Source organism: Phyllobates terribilis, unplaced genomic scaffold (genome assembly GCF_046119375.1).
Source record: "Phyllobates terribilis strain yellow unplaced genomic scaffold, ASM4611937v1 Scaffold_11__3_contigs__length_659146591, whole genome shotgun sequence".
NCBI classification, from domain to species: Eukaryota; Metazoa; Chordata; class Amphibia; order Anura; family Dendrobatidae; genus Phyllobates; species Phyllobates terribilis.
In genome coordinates, this window is record NW_027362771.1 from 94,605,248 (window position 1) to 94,631,576 (window position 26,329).

The window sequence follows — 26,329 nt, forward strand, 5'->3', positions numbered from 1 at the left end:
GAGCATGGGTGCTAATCAATGGTGCACATCTGATCAGTGGCATGGTGGCTGTAGGACGTACACACAGAATGACTGTTCTGTAGTCCCGAGTATACTCCCATTCAATGTATATGTAGCAATAGGAATACTCCATCCTAGGTAAATTACTCTACATTTATCTACAGTAAACCTCATTTGTCAAGTGTTTGCCCATTCAGTCATCTTATCCAGATCGTTTTGCAATATTTTACTGTCAAGGTCAGATTTTAATATCCTACATAGTTTGGTGTTGTCAGCAAAGACTGACACTTTATTCTCAATCCCATCCACAAGGTCATTAATAAAGAGGTTTAAAAGAATTGGTCCTGGCACAGATCCCTGAGGCACCCCACTGCTGACTATATCCCCATCTGCATATAGTTTCCCCCAAGTCCTTGTTTCTTTAGCTTTAGTATAAGGCTGTTATGTAAAAAATCTGTAAAAAGTGTCTGTTTGCCTATTTGGATGCCGGCTTTTATGCACAGAAAACATTTGGGCCGGCATGCATTGAATTGAATTTGATGCAGGGAATCAGTATCTGCATCTTAGCAGCATGATTTTAGTAGCTCAAAGTCATTTTACCCTTTAAAATACCTGCTACTTATTCAAATCTGTGTGAAAATGGCTGTATTCCCACTTGGGTGTCAGCTTTTATGTCCAGATCCCATTTTGGGCCAGCCAGGAATGATTCGAATTTGATGTGGGGCATTCCTATCTATGTGTTGGCAGTGTGAATTCACTGTCCCAAAGTAATTCAACTCCATTAAACAACAGTTACTCATTTAAATAACCGAGCATTAGTTGGTCTAATGCCAGTTCTTAATGTCCACAACCACTTTGGACCAGACTAGGCTTAACTTAATTTGATGTAGGAGATCCCCATCTATATGAATGCAGTGTGATATTTATGGCTGAAACGCCTTTAACCCTTTAAACACATCATGATTGAAATCTGTAATAAGTAGATGTTTAACCATTTAGAGTCCAGCTTTTATGCCCAAAATCCATTTGGGACCGCCTAAAGTGAATTGGATATCATGCAAGGCTTCTGATCCATATATTGGCAGTATAAATTTAGTGGCTTAAAGTATTTAACCCTTTATAATACCAGTTACCAGTTAATTCTATATTCAAATCCATGAAAAATGGCTGTCTGCCCACTTTGATGCCAGCTTTTATGCCCAGAAACCACATACGCCAACCTTCTATGAACTAAATGTTATGTGGAAAATCTTTTTTTTAAACTCATTTAACCCATTCAGTGGCTGCTTGCCCACTTGGATGCCAGCTTTTATGCATGTGATGCGCCCAGGGGAAGGGGACAACTCGGTACCTGGGCCTTTACCTGGTTTGGGGATGTCGCGGTGGTCGGCTCCCGGGCCCGTACCCTGGGGTCACTCTTGAAAAAGGGGATTGAAACTTGGATAAAAATAAATAAACAGTTCGTGACGCCACCTGTGGTACCTGGTAATGATTACTAGCGCTGCTTCAGACCTCCGGGGGTGTTGGGATGGCAGCTGAGGTGTTTCTGCTCCCCACAGGTGGAGCGGGTCCCCGGGGCAGGGATGGTGTGAAGGGATGCAGGAGAGAGGGGACCCAGCCGGGTCAGAGGAAGAACAGACACACACACGGGGCTAGTTTCAGTACCTTTACTGCAGATGGTAGGTAGGTATGGTCCGGGCTACTTGTAGGTGGTGTGCACTTCTGGGCTTGCTCCCCAGTGAGCGGGTGTAAGGCCTCCTTTCTGTATCTTCCTGTCTCTCTCCCTGGAGCTTCTGACCTGCCTGGAACAGGGTCTAGCTTCCTTGATGTTTCTCTCACCCGTATGCTTGGCGGCGAGGGCTTTCCCCTGGTTACCACTATCCCTGGACACCGGGGCCTTTGTGGTACCTAGTCCTCTAAATGTGCGGTATTCACGGATGGACCGAGGAATATGAAATCCTCCTCAGTATGCCGGATTCCCTACTGGGCATGGAGGTCCCAATAGGCTCGGGCCCGGTGCCCGGCTTGCATCAGGGGACGAACCCTCTGTGGTTCCTCTGTCTCTCGTGGCTCTTCTCCTCTCCTTGTCTTCTAGCCCACTCTAGGCTCTCCACTAGCCAGACTAGCCCGCAGCTTGGGCCTAGCCTGGCTTTCAGCCACACAGACTTCAGCTTGTCTGGTGCTGCAGCATCGTGTCACACTCACTGCTTCCCACTGACTGACTTCCTGAACTCCACCCCCCAGTATATATATACCTGACAGGGCTCCATCATGTGGACTTGGGTGGAGGTGTCTGCATGTATTGAGGCCACTGGGGAGAATCCGTCTGTGAAACACCCAGGCGTTCTGTGACAGCCTGCAGCCGCAGGGCGTCACATTCCCCCCTAGTAAAAGTCAGTACTCCCGGACTGAAACACATTTTTTAAAACAGGTTACAATGATATCAATAATAATTTTATGAACATAACTATTTTTCTTCCCTTTATGGGAGGCACTTGGCTTGAACGTTGCAATAACAGATTTAATAAACATTATTTATGCTTTACTGTAGCGAAAATATTTTCTTTCTTTTTAATATATATAAAATACTTTTATAAAAATTGAGCACATGCACATTAGCAGCAACACAACTTTACTTTCTGCAATGACCAGTTTTGATGAGATCCCTCCTCGGGTGTGTCCCTCTCATCCAGGTAAGCTGGCTTGTGGGGGACCTGCTCCAAACCCCCAACGAAGGTCCTGGGTGGGCTGCAGAACTGGTGTAGGACCACTGGTTCTGACACGCCAAGCAGGTTTTAGTGGTGGTGGTCTTGTGGAAACCACCAGGGGGCACCTCAGGAGGTGCAAACTATGTACAATGGTGGGACCACTCATAGTTCACGGACTCCAAGTTCAGGTTAACTTATACTTAACATGAGAGCTACCGGGGAACTAGTAGCTCAAGGGCGCCCCCTCCTGGGCTGCGCCTTGTTATGGGAGGTGGGTGACCCATTCTGGTCATCCTTCCGTTCAGTCACGGTGTCCAGTTCCAACAGTTCCCTCACCCTCTGAACATTTAGGGCATGCTGTAGAGCCATGGGCACCATCCGTGCCACAGCTCCTGCTGGTGCGGCGACTGCTCCTGCCCGAGCAGCACCGGATGAAGATACTCCTGCGGGGGCGTTGTCAAGGGCCGCGGCGTTCTGCTGATCATCCGCCATCGCTGCACCCCCCTAGTTAACTGCGGCCTACCTTCCTGCTTGTAGAGCCGGCTGCGGTCCCCCGGACGGGAAGAGGAGAACTGCTCGACTAGCAGTTCCCGGTGCAGGACCTGGCGTCCCCTTGCGTCTGACGGTGGGGGCGTGCGCTTCCAGGCACAGTGGTCTCCTTCCAGGACCTGAAGCTGCGTCAGTGTGTGAGGCAGGACTTGGACTTTGTGCGGTTACGCCCCTCTTCTTTCCACGAGGCAACAGGAAAATGGCGGGAAATCTCGGGAATGGCGGGAAATCTTCACCACAGTATGCGACACAGTTCTTTAAGGCGCACAGTACCCGGTGGCAACAGGCATGCAATCCTGTTCGTGACGCCAAGAAGAGTTTGATGCACCCAGGGGATGGGGACAACTCGGTACCCGGGCCTTTACCTGGTTTGGGGATGTCGCGGTGGTCGGCTCCCGGGCCCGTACCCTGGGGTCACTCTTGAAAAAGGGGATTGAAACTTGGATAAAAATAAACAAACAGTTCGTGATGCCACCTGTGGTACCTGGTAATGATTACCAGCGCTGCTTCAGACCTCTGGGGGTGTTGGGATGGCAGCTGAAGTGTTTCTGCTCCCCACAGGTGGAGCGGGTCCATGGGGCAGGGATGGTGTGAAGGGATGCAGGAGAGAGGGGACCCAGCCGGGTCAGAGGAAGAACAGACACACACACCGGGGCTAGTTTCAGTACCTTTACTGCAGATGGTAGGCAGGTATGGTCCGGGGTACTTGTAGGTGGTGTGCACTTTTGGACTTGCTCCCCAGTGAGCGGGTGTAAGGCCTCCTTTCTGTATCTTCCTGTCTCTCTCCCTGGAGCTTCTGACATGCCTGGAACAGGGTCTAGCTTCCTTGATGTTTCTCTCACCCGTATGCTTGGCGGCGAGGGATTTCCCCTGGTTACCACTATCCCTGGACACCGGGGCCTTCGTGGTACCTAGTCCTCTAAGGCTATGTGCCCACGATGCAGAAATGAAGCAGAAAATTTTTGCAGCATTTCTGTATCTCCCTGGCAGAAAAAACGCATGCAGATTGTGCATGCGTTTTTCCTGCAGAATACATGCGGATCCACATGCGGATTCACATGCGTTTCCGCATGCAGATTGACAAGCGCTTTCCAGGCGATAGCATCACTTGGAAAGTGCTTGACAACTAGGTCACACTATATAAATCCATGCAAACAGCATGGATTTATACAGTGTGAACCGTAAAAATTAAAACAAATAAAGCTATACTCACCCCCGAGGCCCCGGCGTGGCTGCAGCGCTCGTTCCTGTCTGGTTCCCGGCTGCCGGCATATCGCGAGACAGAGCGGTGAAGGGCCTGCGGTCACATGACTGTGACGTCACCGCAGGTCCTCAAGCGATGCCGGCATTCAGAGAGAAGCTGCCGGACAGGTGAATATAACTTTATTTGTTATTTTATTCTTTTTTTACAGGTACAATGGTACCCAGGTCTGGAGGAGAGTCTCCTCTCCTCCAGAACTGGGTACCATCCGCACATAGAAATGCATAGAAGCCACTTGTAGAAATGTACAGTCGCGGTTTCTATGCGTTTCAATGCAAGTCAATGGCGGGAGTTCCGCTGCGCTACCATAAAATTAAATGACATGCTGCGGATTTTTGTACGCAGCATAAACGCTGCGGAAAAATCCGCAGCATGTGCATAGAACATGCGGAATCCCCTTGGGGAACATGGGGTGTGGATTACCTAGCGTTTCAAAAGCGTTTATGCTGCGGAAATTCCGCAGCATAAACGCTTGAAAAACGCTACGTGGGCACACAGCCTTAATGTGTGGTATTCACGGGTGGATCGAGGGATATGAAATCCTCCTCAGTATGCCGGATTCCCTACTGGGCATGGAGGTCCCAATAGGCTCAGGCCCGGGGCCTGGCTTGCATCAGGGGACGAACCCTCTGTGGTTCCTCTGTCTCTCGTGGCTCTTCTCCTCTCCTTGTCTTCTAGCCCACTCTAGGCTCTCCACTAGCCGGACTAGCCCGCAGCTTGGGCCTAGCCTGGCTTTCAGCCACACAGACTTCAGCTTGCCTGGTGCTGCAGCATCGTGTCACACTCACTGCTTCCCACTGACTGACTTCCTGAACTCCACCCCCCAGTATATATATACCTGACAGGGCTCCATCTAGTGGACTTGGGTGGAGGTGTCTGCATGTATTGAGGCCACTGGGGAGAATCCGTCTGTGCAGCACCCAGGAGTTCTGTGACAGCCTGCAGCCGCAGGGCATCACACATGGAACCCATTTTGGCCAGTCTAAAGTGAATTTGATGCGAGACACCCCTATGTGTGTGTTGGCAGTGTGAGACCAGTAGCCCAAAGACGTTTAACCCCTTTAAACACCAGTTACTTATTCGAATTGATAAGTGGTTGTCATTTTACTTCGATGCCAGTTTTTAACATTCAGAACCACTTTGGACCAGCCCAGACTGAATTAAATTTGATGCTGGGCATCTCTATGAATACGATAGCAGTGTGATATTTGTGTCCCAAACTCATTTAACCCTTTAAATACACCATTTATTTATTTTATTAAAAATTGATTGTTTGCCCACTTCAGTGCCACCTATTACGCCCAGAACTCATTTATTCCTGCCTAAAATGAACTGAATTTGATGCAAGGCATCCCCCTCCATGTGTTAGCAGTATGATTTTAGTGGCTTAAAGTCTTTTAACCTTTTAAAATACCAGTCTTTTCTTCAAATCTGTGAAAAAGTGCTTGTCTGTCCACTTTGATGCCAGATTCTATGCCCAGATCTTATTTGGACCAGCCTGGAATGAATTGAATTTGGTATTAGGCATGCCTATCTAGGTGTTGGCAGTATAAGTTGAGTGGTCCATAATCATTTAATGCTTTATATAACACCCTAGGGGGCCCTCTTTGGTGCCCATTTTTGTGCCAGTTGTTTATATTTTGGAGCTGATTTCACATGTATTCTTCTCCTTGTGCCTCGCTGCATTTTATTTTGTTATTACTGTAAGTTTTTCTCGCTTTTAGACATGTAAAAAACAGAAATACATTTTTTTTTTTACAAATAAGAGGCTGCAGAATAAGAAACCAACTTCAGCCCTGAATAAGAAAGTAGAGGAATAATCCAGCAAATCCAGCATCGTCTCCTGCGCTGCCGCCCTGTGATTGGCTGTCACTCTGAATGAATGTGTATACAAGGCGGCAGTGGAGGCTCAGTCAGCTGCCTGTGCATTAGTCTGCACAGCTTCAGGTATTCTGCGCTCCAAACTTCCTGAGACAGAGTGGAACGACAGGGGTTAATGTGGACAGAGACATCTAGGAATGAGGCGGATAATCCGAATGAGCGGAAATTATGTCTAATCATCACACTTGTGTCTTCTCCTGGGTCCATGGAAGGATGAGCACTGCTAGGAGCCAGTGGTAACATGCATTTGGGACTCTTCTCTGCACCCACACTGCAATGGTAAGCCAGCCTTATATTATGCTCCTATGCATGCTGCATTCATGTGATGACAGTCACAGTCATGACTTCTTATGGAATGTCTTCTTAAAAGATAGGTATTCCTCCAAAAAAAATAAGACTGGTCTCAGCAAAGTAAAAGCAGATCTGACCTCACTGTTATGGGCAGACATTTATTGTGTGGACGGGATCCTAGGATGTGAAGTTTTCCTAGCAGTCTATGGGGTTATGAGTGGAAGCTCCTTAGCAAAAATTTAACTGGCTGCATTTTGCAAAGGACCTGGTGAGACATAGACCTATGTGTCAGCAGTCCATGTGCTAGTCCGAGGAGCTCATATTATAGGACACTAATGCCTTGGATACCTTGGTGCTTGTATCAGGTGCTATATATAGGTGATTGATTCATACCCCCCACCTCCTCACATTTATGCGTATCCAGGCTATAAATGCCAAACTCCTAGCCTGCACATTTCCAGTGTAGCCTACATAAACCCCATCATACACCGTTATTGCTGTATACATTATTCTTCGATTAGTCTTATTGCCTGGATGGACAGCTACACTAAGGCTGGGATACTCTTCCTTGTTTTGACAGTTTTACTTAATTAAATGTGAGCCTGAAACACATTCTAATTAATATAGATAATTAGTCTGTGCGATGAATGACAATACAAATGCTTTATATCAGTGAATGTTTCTTCATGGTATAGACTCTTATGGGAATAGGGAAAATAATTACTGCGTGTAGATAATATGGGGGGGGTTTGTAATATTTTTTCAGGCTCCTAGCAACTAAAATGGTTATATTTATTGTAATGGAACTAGTTAATTGTATGATATATTGCATATTTGAAACCTGATACTGTAATATATTGTATGATGACATCAGGTGGGAACTATGGTATTGTGCATTTGTACTATGTTTATTTAATTAAGGGGTACGTGTTTTTTTTTTTTTTTTTTTTTATTTAATGTCCACTCCATTTCTACCAAGTGCCGCAGGTCAGTAATTGTCTGGGTCCTGAGATGCCACATTGGTTGCTCAAAAAATTCACTCTGCAGTGTGTTGCTCAGTAGGCAGAAGCGCTAAACTTTTGCATAAATGTGCTCATGGATCATGAGCTCCACAGAAAGTCTATGAGCCAGTAGTCCACTTTGTGCGCAGGCTATTAGCCTTTCTTTTGAGCCCATACATCACTGTGTTGGTTATCACACAGGAGCTCACGCTTCTGGCTACTGGACAGTGCACCGCAGAGGTGTTTGAGCAATGAGTTGGGGGTTTCATGACCTGAGTTCCCACTGATCTGCTGCACATCTTTAAAAAAAAAAAAAAAATGATAGTTACCTTTCACAAGTTGAAACTAGAAAAATCAGAAGGGATTACAGATAATTCCAATATTCCAATCTCCCCTCTTCTAAACATATCAAGGGAACTTAGATATAGAAGACTGATTGTCAGAATACCTTCCCACCTGCCATTTCCGCTGCAGAAAATCAGGAAAAAAGCTGTGCATATTCCACACATTTTATCTCTCGTAAGGTGTGAAATCCTCGACATCAACAACATAAATTGAAATGCTGTGCATTTATAATCCGCTGCACTGGTAAATTTATTATTTTCTTTTCAGCATGTAAATGTGATCTCGTAAAATCTCATTCAGTGTTGCTACTACACTGCGCAATGGGTTTTCTATATGGAAATTTTTACAAATAATCCACTGTGAATATATCTTGTGACACCTACCTTTTAGGATCCTTCAACTATGAAAGTGACTTTTAGAGTAGCAGATTTGTCAAAAAATGGATCTCTAAAGTACACTTCCAGAGGTCAAAATTGTTGCTGCCTGCGATCTTAACCAATTGGAAAGAGCTACTTGACTCAATAAACTTTACAAACGACCCCCCCCAATTCCAGACTGAGTGTCATGTGTCATTACCAACTATACCAGACGTCACTAGTGACATGCCATTTCTTGGCTGGTCAAGCACTGCCTCTGATGTACTATGCTGGGTATATGCACTTGCATAGAATTAGCAGAGTACAACATGACATTACATAGAACAAGCATTAGATTACATAGAACCAGGGGGGACAATGCATGACTGCCCCAGAAATGGCCTGTGACTAGTGACATCTTATATAATGTGCAATGTTTATCAGATCATTGTTACCCATGTGATTGGTTTTCAGGACCTCACTGGAGCAGGATCCCAACACTACATTGCATGTCACAGGACACATCGCTGAATCTGGAGCACTTTTATAAATGTAAATCAAATGAGTCAAGTAACCTTTTCCAACTAGTTTTTGAACTAGAACAGGTGCTTACTAAGTACATTGCAAGGATCTGTTGTATTATGTAACCTAGAAAGAGCCCACTATGCCCAGCAAAATGTATGCAGGAAAATATAGTTTCAGCAGAGGTGACTTTAGGTTTTAATTCTCCCTAGGCAAAAATTCAGTTTGCAGCCCACTCCTATACATTGCTTACACAGATTGAGTAGTCATCATGCAACCGCTTACATGCGATTTGCATACTTACAATCACATACCGACTAGGCTCTCTTTCTGTTTCTCTCAAAATTCATTGGAGAACTGCAGTCCCTGCTTCATTGAGGGAAGCAGGATGAAAAGCTAATAGTCATGTGACCGTAAGTATGAAAATTGCATGTGATGACTGCTGGAATCAGAATGCAGAGCCAAATCATGACAGGGAGTATATTACACAGTATATTAAGCTACAGTGCTTAATTAATGTTTTTAACAAAAAATATAGATTTGTAATCCTTAATCCAGGCAACACAATACTTTATTAACATAGCCATGTACCAGGTTATCTGGCAATTTATGGATTGCTACGTGTACAGGATCCGAATCACCATCAGTACATGAATGCAACCCCAGAACCGCCATCCGTACATGAATACATCACCAAACCCACCATCAGTACTGGAATACATTGCAGAACCATCATTAGTACATGAATACCTTAGCAACCTTACTACAGCAATCAACTGTAATATCAGGTCAGCCTCATAAACAATTGTATCACATAAACTTACAACTCTCAGTATGTCCTTAACATGGTAAGGAGATACTGGGAGCTGTTGTTATCAGCCATCATCAGACTTTGGACCATACAGGAGCCACAGTACTGATTAGTTGTAGTCAAAATAAACATTTACTTTCTGGTACCTTATAGGTGACATCTTCTCTGAATGGAGTCCTTTTTTCTTTTCTTATTCAGATGACACAATGACTTTTCACATCCACAGCTCCTCTTTGCAGTCTACCATCTTCTCTGTTCTTCTACAGCACATCCTAACACGGTGGCTTTAAAAAAACAAACAAATAGTATCATAATGTCTCTGAATAAAAATATCTGCCCTATGCTAAGCTCCTGAATAAATAATTGTGCCTCACTGTACTCCCTGCATAAATATTACCCCCCCCACAGTGTTCCTCTTATGGTGCATGGCCTTAATACACTCCTGTCCTATAAATTATTGCCTTAAAAACATCCCCTTTATGAACTATACCCACCACACTGTCTCTTATGAATTATAACCATCATAGTGTCTGCCCTTATGAACCATAACCACCACTGTCTTCTATACTGTGCCTTCACACTTTGTCCCCTCCATAATATCCATTGTTTATACTGTGCCCCCTCCCCATACTTCTCCCCCTCTACATACTGTCCCACATCCTGTGCCCTGCACTGTCCATCAAGCTGCCCAGTCTCTATACTGTGCTCCATACTGTCCTCTCACGTTGTCCAATATCTACGTTGTACCCCTTTTTCTACTGTCCTGTCACCTTATTCCCTCCCCCCCCCCCCAATAAGACACCGGAGGGACTTTAGCAGGGTGATTAGGTTACCTCTTTACGCTGCTGTACATTGCCTTGACCCTGGAAGTGCCGGTATTCAGAGCTTTAATTATATTCATGTCTGAAACATGCGAGTACCCTGAATGCAGTCAGTCGGCCTTTTACCAACTTTCAGGAGATAGCAAAATACCGTCCCCTGGGACATACACACCTGAGACAGCCACATGGCAGAGGCGGACCAATGGCACCCCTACTGCTCACGACGCCTAGATGGCTACATGTCCTCCATGCCCATCTATAGTTACACTCACACTACCGTATAAATCGGATGACTTGTATCCATTTTTTTTGTGTGTGTGTGGGAGGGGGATAGCACACTAACCAATATTATTCAATGGGGCAGTGCTGATGACCGTTTTCACTGACAGAATCTGTGTGTGAAAAAATGCAATTTCACTCAGAAATTGGACTAGTATGAGAAAAAAATCGAATGCCACATAGAGCCACAGTGCGGCATCCAATTTTTACAGATACATTGCAATTCCATAACATAGGAAACTGTAAATGGTCCTGGAAAAGATTAATAGATGCTGAGTAAAAAAACAGGTTGCACACGGATGACAAGAGAGAAACAAATCGTAACACTTTTCTGGATGAAAATTGGATTTTTTTTTTTTTACACTATCGTGTGTCCCTAGCCTGAAGCTGAGACTACAGACTCGCCCTGCAGTTAAAGCTGTGCAATGTCAATAAACGTTGCATGCAGGGATCACGGATGTCAGAGAGTATAAAATTTTATGAAACAAACGTTTCAATAAATGTTACAAATACACATTGTAAAATATATTTTTAGATTTTATTTTTTGCATGGGGTTTTACATTTCAGAACATCCCTTGAATGTGATTTTTACACATAGTATTTTTCTAGTGTTCTTTTGTAGCTTGTAGAAAAAAGTCATGATTTCCATAATTGTTGCTTTCAAACTATAGAAATCCAAAGCATAATGGAAATCCATTGGCTAATATACAGTATAGTGCCTATTTTTGCAGTCTATGTAGCATTGTACTAACAAGTCATTTAAGGTGTACTTGATAAACCCGATTTATAGTTGTATTTCTTAACAATATTATGAATGTCACTTCCTGTTTTGTGAATTGTTGCTATGCTTCTCTAATGATGTCCACTTATATTGGTTTACTGCTCTCTGTTATTATTATATTGTATTTATCTTTGGTTGTATCATTGAGATGATCTATTTTCTTCCTTATTGGCATTTCCCATCCTTCATGCATGTATAATTAGATATTCTGGACTGCTTGTATTGAGCATGATTTTATTATGAGATAAACTTGTAATATATAGTTAACATACACACAGTATATATTTTAGTTGCTTTGTGTGTGTAAAATATATATATATATATATATATATATATATATATATATATATATAATTAATGGGGCTACTCATTTTTTGTTTTAAAAAGGCTCCGAATGTCATGAAATATGTGCACATGTTGGTATCTGCAGCAGAAATTTCTGCACCATTTCCGCATCTCTTGGAAGGGAAAGCGATGCTTAAAATATGCACATTTTTTGCCATGTTTTTGCATACGCTTTTATTGCAGATTTTTTCCCCACTCATTAGTAAGGGTAAAATCTGCCATCCTGCAGATTTTAATTTGCGGCAATCTGCATGGAACAAATAAGCAACTCGTGCACGAGACTTCAGGATTCTCATTCACTTTACTGGAACTAGGAAATCCTTCAGGTTTTGCGACATATCTGTGCAGAAAAAAACAACCAAAAAAGCAATGTGTGCACAGACTCTCAGCCCCCACAAAAAAAAAATTAAAAAAAGAACACCTCCCGATTCTCAGATATCAGTGCTCCTCGGTTTCCAGACTAGTATCAGCAGAAAATTCAACTTGCCCAATCACTGGGGACTTTCTGTGTGAAAATGAAGTAGAGGCCACCGTGGAGCCATAAAGCGCCTCGGTGGCCTCCTCGCAGGCAATAGATAAACTTCTCTTATTTTGTTATGCAACTCTGACACCACCTTTAAACAAGTTCAAATAAAACTCAGTGCTTAGAGCATAAACGTGTAAGGTGCACGATGCACTCAGTGTGTTCTATCATACATCGTTTTCGGCGATGTATGCATAGTTGAGACTGGCAACAAGACGTAGTTTACTACGTCTTGCTGCCCTCCTCCAACAGGCATACTGTATACGGCCAAAAATTATGTATGATAGAACACTAACAGCTTCATGGACACCCAGGGCTGTGAGTTTCCAGCTCTTTTGAGACACTGACATCAATTAAGTATCAGTCTTTGAAACACACTTGGAGATTCTGTCTACTCAGCACTACTACAGTGTTAGGATATTGAGGCTATGACGCGCCCCCTGGGCCGTGGGGTACTCGGCAGCCTGGCCTGCCGGTGGGGGATATCACGGTGGCTGGCCGGGTCCATGACCCAGGGCGGTCAGTGAAAAGGGGGATATTAACCCCTTAAGCCCCGCGGGTGGTTTGCACGTTAATGACCGGGCCAATTTTTACAATTCTGACCACTGTCACTTTATGAGGTAATTACTCTGGAACGCTTCAACGGATCCCCCTGATTCTGAGATGGTTTTTTCGTGACATATTGTACTTCATGATTGTGGAAAAATTTCTTCGATATCACTTGCGTTTATTTGTGAAAAAAATGGAAATTTGGCGAAAATTTTGAAAATTTTGCAATTTTCAAAATTTGAATTTTTAAGCCCTGAAATCAGAGCGATATGTCACACAAAAGAGTTAATAAATAACATTTCCCACATGTCTACTTTACATCAGCACAATTTTGGAACCAAAATTTTTTTTTGTTAGGGAGCTATAAGGGCTAAAAGTTGACCAGCGATTTCTCATTTTTCCAACAAAATTTACAAAACCATTTTTTTTAGGGACCACATCACATTTGAAGTCACTTGGACAGGTCTTTTTGACAGAAAATACCCAAAAGTGACACCATTCTAAAAACTGCACCCCTCAAGGTGCTCAAACCACATTCAAGAACTTTATTAACCCTTCAGGTGCTTCACAGGAATTTTTTGAATGTGGAAGAAAAAAATGAACATTTAACTTTTTTCACAAAAATGTTACTTTAGACCCAATTTTTTTTATTTTCACAGGGGTAACAAGAAAAAATGGACCCCAAAATTTGTTGTGCAATTTCCCCTGGGCACGCAGATACCCAATATTTGGGGAAAAAACACTGTTTGGGCGCACGGCAGGGCTCTGAATGGAAGGAGCGCCATTAGACTTTTTGATTGTAAAATTTGCTTGAATAATTAGCGGACGCCATGTTGTGTTTGGAGAGCCCCTGTGTGCCCAAACTTTGGAGCTCCCCCACAAGTGACCCCATTTTGGAAACTAGACCCCCCAAGGCACCTTTATAGATGGATAGTGAGCACTTGGAACCCCCAGGTGCTTCACAAATTGATTCGTAAAAATGAAAAAGTGAAAAAAAAAAACACTTTTTCATTTTTACGAATCAATTTGTGAAGCACCTAGGGGTTCCAAATGCTCACTATGCATCTAGATAGGTGCCTTGGGGGGTCTAGTTTCCAAAATGGGGTCACTTGTGGGGGAGCTCCAATGTTTGGGCACACAGGGACTCTCTAAATGCAACATGGTATCCGCTAACAAATTGAATGGAAAATCGGCTCAAATTGTTAGCGGACACCACATTGCGTTTGGAGAGCCCCTCTGTGCCCAAACTTTGGAGCTCCCCCACAAGTGACCCCATTTTGGTAACTAGACCCCCCCCCCCAAGGCACCTTTCTAGATGCATAGTGAGCACTTGGAACCCCCAGGTGCTTCACAAATTGATTCGGAAAAATGAAAAAGTGAAAAAAAAAAACACTTTTTCATTTTTATGAATCAATTTGTGAAACACCTGGGGTTCCAAGTGCTCACTATGCATCTAGATGGGTGCCTTGGGGGGTCTAGTTTCCAAAATGGGGTCACTTGTGGGGGAGCTCCAATGTTTGGGCACACAGGGACTCTCCAAATGCAACATGATATCCGCTAACAAATTGAGCACAACCCTAGCCCCAGCACAACCCTAGCCCCAAACCCAGCCCTAACCCTAGCCCAATCCTAACCCAAGAGTTTATTTTTGACGCCGTTCCTTGTGCGGTATAAGTGATTAGACAACTTTATTCTTCGGGTCGGTGTGATTACAGCAATGCCAGAATCATATGGGGTTTTTATGATTGACAGCTGTCACACACTAAAAGACGCATTTTTTGTAAAATCTAGTTTTTGCATCGCCATATTTTGAGAGCTATAATTTTTCCAGATTTTGGCAGACAGTCATGTGACGGCTCGTTTTTTGCGGGATGACGTTGTTATTGGTGCCATTTTCAGGCACGTGACATTTTTTGATCGCTTTCTATTCCGATTTTTGGGAGGCAGAATAAACAAAAAACAACAATTCAGGAATTGTTTTTTTTTTTTTTTATTCTGTTCCGCGTGTGGTAAAATTGATGTAGCTTTATTCTTCGGGTCAGTACGTTTACAGCGGTACCACATTTGTATCATTTTTCTATGTTTTGGCGCTTATACACAATAAAAGCTATTTTATAGAAAAAAATATTTTTTAGCATCGCTTTACTCTGAGAGCTATAACTTTTTTATTTTTCGGCTGATAGAGCTGTATGGCGGCTTGTTTTTTGCGAGACGAGATGACGTTTTCAGCGGTATCATTTTTATTTATATGCGTCTTTTTGATCGCGTGTTATTCCACTTTTTGTTTGGCGGTATGGTGATAAAGCATTGTTTTTTGCTTTGTTTTTTTTTTTTTTTACCGTGTTCACTGAAGGGGTTAACTAGTGGGACAGTTTTATAGGTCAGGTTGTTCCGGACGCGGCAATACCAAATATGTGTACTTTTATTGTTTTTTTTTATAATAATATTTATTGATGGGTACATTATATTTTTATTTTTGGTGTATTATTTATTTATTTTTTTTATAATATTTTTGCACATTTTTTTTTTTTTTCCACTTTCACACAGTTTATTCACTTTATTACTTTGTCCCACTCTGGGACTTTCACTTTTTTTTTCTGATCGCCTGCATGGCACAGGAATGAAGCACCATCCCTATGCCATGAAGGCTGTCAGAAGTGCACAGTGTGAAGATTGCTTGGAGATGCACTGCGCATGCCCAAGCAATCTTCCTGCTCTCTGGTGACCCGGATGTTGTCATGACGACATCGGGTCGTCATGGCAACACCCGGGAAGCCTTTGCAGACTGCGCTGGAAGCCGGAAGAGGAGGTGAGTATCGCCGATCACCTCCCCTTGCCCCCGCAATGCCGCGATCGACTTCGATCGACTTCGATCGCAGCATCGCGGGGGTTAATGTGCTGGGAGCGGTGCAGGACCGCTCCCTGCACATAGTACCCGGTGTCAGCTGTGACAAACAGCTGACACCCGGCGGCGATCGCGACCGCACAGCCTGTGTGCGCGCGCGATCGCCATGACGTACTAATACAGGTCTGGCTCTTAAGTCCCAGGGCACAGACGCGTATTAGTACGTCAGATGTTATTAAGGGGTTAATAGGGGATTTGGAAAGTTTGTGACGCCACCTGTGGAATGCGGCTAAAGGGAGCCGCCGCTGTGGAATAGTCCTCTGGAGCGGGTGTTACGGCAGCAGGGATGGTGTGGCTCTCCACAGGTAGAGCTAGCTCCAGGGCAGTGTAGGGGTAGATGGTGGTGCAGGGGAGAGACGGCAGGACGGTCCCAGAGGAAAGACGGACACTCACACGGGGGTAAGCTTCAGTACCTTTACTGGTGATGTTGCAGGCACGATTCAGGGTACTCCGGGCGAAGGGCGCACTTTTGGACTCTCCCCAGTGAGCGGGTATAGGGCCTCCTAATCTGTGGCTTTACTCGCTAAGCTTCTGACCTGCCTGGAGCCAGGCCTAGCTTGGTTACTGTCTCTCTCTCTCTCTCTCTCTCTCTCTCTCTTGCACCTGCTTGGCTGGTGGTAGGGCCTTTTCTTGGAGATCACTCTCCCTGGTCGCTGGGGCCTCCGTGATTCCTAGCCCTGGTACAGTAGTCGGCATTTGGTAAACCTGGGACCTGTAGTCCTCCAGGGGTTCCGGTGGTCCCTACTTGGTGTAAAGGGTCCCTGTAGGCGCGGACTCGGTGTCCGGTATATATCTCGGGGTGAGCCTGGTATGCTACTCTGCCCCCTCGCTACTTCTTCCTTCTCCTTTCACCTTCGGCCCACTCAAGGCCCTCACTAGGCCTTCACACGTGCTGTAGGCCTTGGCTCGCCTATGCACAGCAGCCAGCATGCTGCCTCTTCGCTGCTCTCTGAGCGTCAGTAGGCTCTCAGCTCAACTCTGAGCTGTGTTCCTCTCTGTCTCTGAACACTAGACTCAGCTGCCTGGCTCCACCCTCCCCATATATGTCCCTAACGGGCTCCCTCTGCTAGCCTGAGGTGGTAGGGTGGAGGTGTGTGAATGTGTGAGGGCCTCTTGTGGAGAAGTCCATCCATGCACTCTTCTGGGTTCTGTGGCACCAATGCGCAGCAGGGCGCCACAGCTACATTCCCACAATGAGTATTTGGTGAGTTTTTGAGTTTGTTACGCTCCTGGTTTTTATCATGCTTTTCTGTAGTGTTTTTTTTGTTTGTTTTGGTATGTCGGGTTTTAAATAAAGCTGCTGTATTTTTGGATACTTCCTAATACTTAGCTTGCACCGTTCCAACGTGGTCAGTAATAGTACGCACCACGTCGGAAAGGCCGATTCAGCGGGGGGCTCCGGCGCTGAGGCCACGCTGAACCGGGCACATGTCAGCTGATTATTACGGGTGGAATAGCGAACCACTCAAGGCTGTTAATCAGTTAAATGCCGCTGTCAATCTTTGACAGTGGCATTTAACCGCGCCGCGCTGGAAGCGCGTCACTTACCCCGCCCATCGGTGACCCCGTCACGTGATCGCGGGTCACTGATTGGTGGGCATGGCAACCCGGGGCAGACCCCTGTGGTTGTCATGTAAAGATTTCTGAGTGTCACCTAGAGGTCGGCGCTCATAGCACATGAGCATTTCTACTGCATACAGGCGATCTGCTCACCGCCTGTATGCAGTAGAAGCAATCAGAAAACTGCTGCTTCTAGTCTCCCATGGAGACTATTGAAGCATGCAGCAAGTGTAAAATAATGTTTTTAAAAGTATAAAAAAAATGTAAATTTAAAATAACCCCACTTTCACCCCATTCAAAATGAAAGAAAAAACAAAAAAAAACACATACACATATTTGGTATCGCCGCGCTCAGAATCACCCGATCTATTAATATAGAAAAAAATTCATCCGATCGGTAAACTGCGTAACGAGAAAAAAAATTCCAAAAGCCAGAATTACTTTTTTTTGGTCGCCACAACATTGAAGTAAAACGCACTAACGGGCGATTAAAACATTGGATTTATCCCAAAATGGTATCAATAAAAACATCAGCTCGGCGTGCAAAAAAATAAGCCCTAACCCGGCCCCAGATCACGAAAAATGGAGACGCTACGGGTCTTGGAAAATGGCGCCTTTTTTTTTTTAAAAGCAAACTTTGGATATTTTTTTCACCAATTAAATAAAAAAGAACCTATACATGTTTGGTGTCTACGAACTCGTAATGACCTGGAGAATAATAATGGCAGGTCAGTTTTAGCATTCAGTGAATGTGGCAAAAAAAACAACTGTGGAATTGCATTTTTTTTGCAATTTCACCGCATTTGGAATTTTTTTTTCCCCGTTTTCCAGTACACGATATGGTAAAACAAATGATGGCGTTTAAAAGTACAACTCGTCTCGCAAAAAAATAACATCTCACATGGCCATATTGAATGAAAAATAAAAAAGTTCCGGCTCTGGGAAGAAGGGGAGCAAAAAACGAAAATGCAAAAACGGGAAAAAATGCTCCGGTCATGAAAGGGTTAAAACTTTAATAAAATCATATGCGGTTTTGCTGCATTTCTGCCAAAGAAACGCAATGCATTTGCGTTATATATATATATATCTCATAATCCCCCATTCTGGTAATATGTCCTTTATCCTGGTTGACGTTTCTGCTGCCGTTGGCGGACCGCTCATCCACACTTGTCCTCACCTGCATGGGCTCCGGCTCACTCAAGTCTATGAAGAAAATTTGCAAATAAAAGGTATATTTACCTCAGGAGAAATTGACATGTTGCGGACTTCAAAATCGTACCCCAAGTCTATTTCAACAACATTAAAAAAAAAAACAGCACAATGGACATGAGATTTACATAAATTTCATCCACCTTTCTGGAACTCGATGATTCTACAATTTTTTTTCTTTTTGTGTGTGTTTGCGCGAACAGATAAAACTGCTTCTCCCAGCAGTTCCCTACTTAAAAAAAAAAAAAAAAAAGTATGTCCAGTGGGTGACATGGAGCCCCATGTGTGATCAAATCCCATACGACAAAGGCACCAATCTACAACTATTCATCAGAACTAAATGGTGCTTAAATACAGACTCTCCCCATCGTCATGTGCTTCACCCATAAAAGTACCCGAGATCACAAGCTTTCTCAGTGTCTTTCACAGTTTAACACATGTACAAATATGGTAGCCATTTTAAAAAGACATTACACATAAACCATAACTTTAATGGGTATAGATGTGTCATAACTTTGGGCCATAACTAACTTCAAATAAGGAACTTTATACATTAAAAAAGACAGTCGCAAGAAATTCACCTTTAAAAGCTTCTGTTTACAGAGATGTAAGGTATCTTGGAAGGATGTGCAAATCTGCTGAAATTCAAATTTAGCAGATTTGCTCCAATTAGGATGGCAAATTTGATTTGCATTGAATTTGTTCAATACAATGTGAATGCGCATTATTAGGCTCTGAGGTCTTTCCACAGCCTGGACACAGCATAATAAACATAGGTAAAATACAATTCTCTCCAGGTCCAAGACATAGCCTAATTAATCCTGTGGTCAGGCTTCTCCTGTGGTCATGCAGTGCAGTGTGTTCTTCCAGTTTCTGGCCTACTAGGCCTTACTTATTTACTAACATAGCATCATCCTATTCCACTGCCCTCATTGGGGCTCATATTCTGAATTCCCTATCAGTATGTCTTTTGAGTGTAAGATGAAACCAGAGGTGAATCAAGGTTTTTCTGCACTCAGGGAAATAAATCAGTTTGGCGCCCCCTCCTATGCACAGCTTAAGCGGTTTGAGTAGTCGTCATGTGACCTCACATATGCGATTTAAATACTTACAGTAAAGTGCCAATGAGCTGCTCTTCCTGATTCTCTCAATGTTCAGTGAAATATTACAGGCCTTGCTTTATTGTGAGAAGCAGGAAGATAAGCTAGTTGTCACGTAACTATAAGTATGAAAATCACAAAATGGTGTCACATGAAAACCCATCGAGCCGGCAAGCACAGCCAAACCCTGACAGTGAGTATGTTACTAGGATTGTCTATGCTACATTAAGAATAATAGTTAATATAGATTTAGTAACCTTTAACTTGTCAGATGGCACAATACTTTCTTAACATAGCCATGTATCACAGTATTTTTGAAGTTATGAATTGTTACATGTGTACAGGTTCTTAACTAATAACAGTACAGGAATACATCACTAGAACCACCAATAGTACAGAAACGCATCACTAGAATGACAATCAGTACATGAATGCAGCACCAGAACCACCTTCGGTATATGAATATGGAACCACCAATGGTACACGAATACATCACCAACAGTACAGAAGTACATTACCAGAAACACCAGCAGTACATGACTATGGCAACCAATAGTGTTGAGCGAGCATGCTCGACACTGCTCGGTACTCGCCCGAGCATCTCACTACTCGGGATGTTCGGCGAGCACCGAGCATTTCCGGGTTACTTGGGCGGGAGCTCGGGTCTCCGCCCTGCACATTTGGCGCTCTTTACAGAGCCAATGAACATGCAAAGATTGCCAACCAGTCACTGTAATGCCGCAGCCATGTTGTTTGTGGGCATTAGAGTGATTGGCTGGCCGCACAGCGTCACCTCGAGTATTTAAAACCGGGCGCCGCCATCTTGGACACAGTCGCTCCGGATTAGCCAGTGTAGAGTCAGTGCTGATGAGCTAGGGAGAGATTTATACTCTGAAATAGTTAGTGTAGTGTCTCTAAAGCCTGCCAAATCAAACAGTCTCAGGACTAATATCCATCCCAGATATCAGGCAGGCAGGCAGGCTGTATAGGAGACGCAGTGGTTATACCAACAAACAGTGCATTACAGTCCTGTGTGCTTCTGCTGGTCAAATTGCTAGACTTATTCCCCGGTATCAGGGGCCAGGAAAAATCCTTTTTTCTTATCTAAATCCTGTATTTTTTTTTTCCTCAGTCAGACTGTACAAATATGTCTTATTTACCTTTTAGTAAAAAAAAATTGAGTGTGTCTGTGACTGTTCAGACACCAATATATCTGTTTAAAAGAGTCTGGTGTAGGCCAGATAACTAGAACTGTGGTTTTGCAGTTCAACGGTTCAAATCTCTGTATTATCCACCGTTTTGCCTTTTTTACATAAAAAAAAAAAAAAATTGAGTGTCTCTCTGTGTTCAGACACAAATATATCTGTTTAAAAGATTCTGGTGTAGGCCAGAGAAATAGAACTGTGGTTTTCCTCTTCCACGGTTCTAATCTCCTTTTCATTACCCTTTTTCCATTGATAGTGCGAGTGTAAGCTATTTTACTTCATTTACAATGGGCAAGGCGCGTGGCAAGGGACGTGGAACTGGACGTCCTGGTGATGGTGTGTGTAGAGGATGGAGCCGTGGCCAAGGTGAAAATGTGCCACAACCAACAGCCACATCTTCTCGCTCCCACTTCTTGACCGAATTACTAGGGAAGCACACTACAACACCAGTATTGCGAACTGATCAGTGTGAACAGGTTATTAATTGGATAGCAGATAATACTTCCAGTTACCTGGGCACCACCACCTCTGGTCTGTTTTCCACACGGTCAAATTTTAGTAGCCGTGAGTCTCGACCGCATACTCCTCCTCCCCCTGATGCTCCTTCCTCCCACCATGCCGAGTGTCGTCAGACAGCAACTGATCCCACACTTGGACACTCTCAAGAGCTGTTCACTGGTCCATTTCCAGATTTGTGCCCCTTGCCTGCTCCGCTTGAAGTGGTGGAAGAGGAGATCCCATGTAGCGATGCCCAAATATTTGAACAGCCACGGCTACAGGAAGTCGACGCTGGCAGTTTGTCACAAGAGGTGGACGATGACGAGACACAATTGCCATGAAGTGAGGAGGAGGAGGATCGTGGTGCGCAAGTGGAAGAGGAGGAGGTGGTGGATGATCTAGTAACTGACCCAACGTGGCAGGAGGACAAGCAGAGAAAGGCCAGCAGCACACATGGGGAGGGAGGCAGAGTACCCCAACAGGCAGGAAGAAGCAGTGTGGTGGCCGCACACAGAAGGCGGGCAACAGTTCCCTGTAACACCAACACGAGGGACGTTGCCAGTACAACCGGTAGGTCTTCCAGAGTCTGGAATTATTTTAAAGACTCTGCTGATAACCCCAAAAAGGCCATTTGTACCACCTGCCATGCCAGCATCAGCAGGGGTGACAAAACTACCAGCCTGACAACCACCAGCATGATCAGGCACGTTAGCAAAGCACCCGACTTTGTGGGGCGAACCCCAGGGTCCACAACCAGTGTCAGCAGGTGTCACCACTGCTTCTTCCACTGTTGTGCGTGTAAGAGAACCCCCTGTTGTGCGTGCAAGGCAATCCCCTGTCCATACTGCATGCAAAGATGCCCCCTCCTCTCAGTCTTCACTTGTTATGGCAGTTTCTCAAGAAACAGCATCAACGTCCACATCCACGTCCCACCGCAGCGTTCAATTGTCCATATCCCAGAGCTTTGAATGAAAGCGCAAATTCGCAGCCAACTCCCCACAGGCCACAGTCCTAGATTGGCACATTTCACGACTGCTTGCATTGGAAATGCTGCCTTTTAGGCTGGTGGAGATGGAATTTTTCCGCAATCTTATGGCTGTGGCCGTCCCTTGGTACTCAGATGACACTATTTTGCCTGGTGTGCCATCCCCGCACTACACAAGCACGTGTCCCAAAACATCTACCGTGCCCTCAACAACGCAGTTACTGGGAGAGTCCACCTGACAACAGACACGTGGACAAGTGCTTGTGGCCAGGGACAGTTCATCTCCCTGACGGCACACTGGGTAAACATAGTGGAAGCCGGGACCCAGTTGGACCTTGGGACGGAACACATCCTCCCCACACCGAGGATTGCGGACCCTATGTCAGTCAGAGTTGCCCCCACGGTGTACAGCTCCAGAGCATCATCCTCCTCCTCCTCATGTTCAGCCACCATCTCAGATATCACCACATCAGTTACAAGCTGGAAGCACTGCAGTACTGCCTCAGCCAAGCGGCAACAGGCTATGCTGAAACTCATAAGCTTAGGTGATATACCTCACCCTGCTTGTGAGAGTGGACAGCTGTGAAAGAGCAGGCAGATCTGTGGCTGAGACCGCTGAACCTACATCCAGGCATGGTCGTGTGTGACAATGGCCGTAACCTGGTGGCGGCTCTGAGGCGAGGCGAGATCACACACGTACCATGCCTGGCTCATGTGCTTAACCTCGTAGTTCAGTGGTTTCGTAAATCGTACCCCGAGTTTCCAGATCTGCTCGTCAAAGTACGCCGCCTGTCAGCTCATTTTCGCAAGTTGGCTACAGCTTCGGTCGCCCTTGCTGTGTTGCAGCAGCGTTTGCAGCTTCCGGCACACTGACTGGTGTGTGATGTCCCCACACGCTGGAACTCTGCCCTCCACATGTTGCAAAGGATTTGTGAGCAGAAAAGAGCAGTTGTGGAGTACCAGCTGCAACAAGGCCGTCAATATTCAGGTCAGACTCCACACATAAGACCTCAGGAGTGGACCTGGATGTCTGACATATGTACCATCCAGACAAACTTTGAGGAGTCCACCAAGATGGCGAGTGGCGATGATGCCATCATTAGCGTCAGCATCCCACTTGTCTGTCTTTTGCAAAGCTCTCTGCAGAGAATTAAAGAGGAGGTATTGCAACCAGAGTATGATGAGATGGATCAAGAAGCCATAATGGGCGATTACACACAGCCCAGCCTCATCTCATCCCAACGTGCATTGGGGGACAATGAGGAGGAGGAGGAAGAACAGGAGCTGGTATCATGCGCTGTAGACGATAGTACCTGTACAACTGTCATACCGTCGGTTCAGCGTGGGTGGCCTGAGGACAGGGAAGAGGAGGAGGAGGAGGAGTAGAGCATGGTCAGTCATCATCTTGGTGAGGACACGTAAGTCTTGCCAGTTACCAGTCTGGCACGCATGGCTGACTTTATGTTAAGCTGCCTTAACCATGACCCTCGCATTGTCAAAATGTTGGGTGACAGTCATTACTGGTTGGTGACACTTTTAGACCCCCGCTACAACGAGAACTTTCACTCTCTTATTCCTGAGGTGGAGAGGTCTACAAAAAATGTGGCAGTACCAGAAGGCCCTAGCTGCAGAACTGTTAAAAAAATTCCCATCTAAACACGCTAGCAGCAGAGGTCACAGTTCGTTGACCAACCAAGGCGTACAGGCGAGAGAGACGCAACTCCAATTCAGCAGAGGCAGGGGAACATTGTCAACATTCTGGGACAGTTTTCTGAGACCCGCCCAGCTCACAGGCCCTGAGGTTCGGGGTACTCTCACAAGGAGTGGAAAGTTTCAAAAGATGGTGAGGGAGTACCTTGCCGACCGTACCAGCATCCTCCGTGATTCCTCTGTGCCTTTTTAATTATTGGGTATCCAAGCTGGACACTTGGAATGAACTCGCACTGTACGCCTTGGAGGTCCTGGCCTGCCCTGCCCCTAGCGTGCTATCGGAGCGTGTTTTTAGGGGAATTATAACAGATAAGCGCACTCGCCTGTCAACTGACAATGCTGACAAGCTGACCCTTATCAAAATGAACAAGGGCTTGATTGGGCCAGACTTCTCATCACCACCAAATGACAGCAGAGTAACATAAAGTCAAATCCACTGTGTTATTTCGGGAGGTGTATTCCCATGCACCACTTCACACCCACACATGGGTATACGGTTCCTCATTTCAGCTGTTTTTTGCTGTTCTCCTTATCCTCAGCCTCCACCACCACTATACCACCAGGGTGACCGTGGTCCATGTTGCCAGCATTGCAAGTTCCTCCGTCCTAATTTTTGGCAGCTTTTGCTTGGAAGGCATAGGCAAAGACTATGGGAGACCCACTCCCCAATAATGGGAATAATGTTTTTAATATGCTGTACTGCAAACCGTCTTGTTAAGCTACTGTGACCTCCACCACTCTTTCAAGGGGCATTAAAACCGTCTTGTTAAGCTACTGTGACCTCCACCACTCTTCCAAGGGGTATTAAAACCGTCTTGTTAAGCTACTGTGACCTCCACCACTCTTTCAAGGAGCATTAAAACCGTCTTGTTAAGCTACTGTGACCTCCACGTCTCTTCCAAGGGGCATTGAAATGCTGTTTTTAATTAACTCTAACCTCCACGACTCTTCCAACGGGCATTGCATTTCCTCCTAATTTTAGTCAGCTTTTGCTTTTCAATGCATAGGCGAACACTAAGGGAGATCCACTCCCCAATAATGGGTAGAAGGTTTTTAGTATGCTGTAATCCAAGTCTGTTTCAAGGGGCATTGCAGTTCCTCATAATTTTTGGAAAGCCTTCCATTCGCTGCTTAGGCCAACAGTGCACAGGAGACCCAGTTGCTATAAATGGGAAAAAAAGGTTTAGTTAAGGCCCTCTGACCTCCATGTCACTTCCAAGGGGCATTGGAGTGCCTCGAAATTTTTGGTAGGCATGGCACTCACTGCATGCCCTTTAACTGTGTAGCCGAACCGCTCCTTTTGGGACAAAAACATATCCTACAAGACATGTGTGGTTGACTGGCCTGATATTTATGTGAATGGTCCCTGTTCCTCCTGCTCTTTCTCCTTTGCCACCACCTCATCCATCATTCATCACCTAAAGCTTTGTTTTAACGGGAGTCATAGAACTGGGATAGTAGCAGGAAAACATCCAGCAATCCTCGGAGGAGGTAAGATATGCACCAAAACACTGACCACCTCAGGCCTAGCCGCTACTACATACATGCGCTTGCATTCCAAGGAACAGAAAGCTAAGGAGATGGATGTCCTCATGATCATGAATAATTTACTCGTTGTGTAGGAGGCCGACCACTGCTGCTGTCTACCTTCTGAACTTTGTGTTGAAGCCTGATTGACCCAGGACCCGCAATCCTCTGTCTGGAGGACGTGTTGCATCCCAGTGTCCAACTGTGTCCCGGCTTCCACAATATTAACCCAGTGTGAAGGCGTCAGTCAGATGGACCATCCCTAGCCACATTCACTTGTCCACGTGTTTGTGGTTAGGCTGTTCTTCATATAGGGGTTGCTGGGGACCGTTTATAGACACCCGGCCGCCTCTAGGTGGCTGGGGACAGAGTATGGATACCAGGCCGCCGACGCAGCCATGATGTGGTGGCCAGATTCCGCCTCCACATGCCTAAAAGGCCCAATTTCAAGTATGGTATTGCAGCCTGGGGGTGGGTGGGTGGCAGGCTGCATACCTGCGCTTGCATTGCAAGGAATGGGAGAGGTACAATTGAACACTGCCCTGGGACAAGGACTTGCATGGGCATAGTTGCAAGTCTGCATCTTCCGATGCAGCAAGGATCACT

At 45.1% G+C, this 26,329-nt stretch overlaps 1 protein-coding gene across 3 annotated transcripts in view; it reads left to right on the forward strand.

Moving 5' to 3' along the window:
• Window positions 1-6,412: 6,412 nt before the first annotated feature.
• The window catches only part of HTR4 (5-hydroxytryptamine receptor 4), a 973,132-nt gene continuing 953,215 nt past the window's right edge, over window positions 6,413-26,329 (forward strand). For all 3 annotated transcript variants that reach the window (XM_073651352.1, XM_073651353.1, XM_073651351.1), the window contains exon 1: window positions 6,413-6,678. The gene's annotated coding sequence lies outside the window, so the exon portion shown is untranslated. The remainder of the gene's footprint in view (window positions 6,679-26,329) is intronic.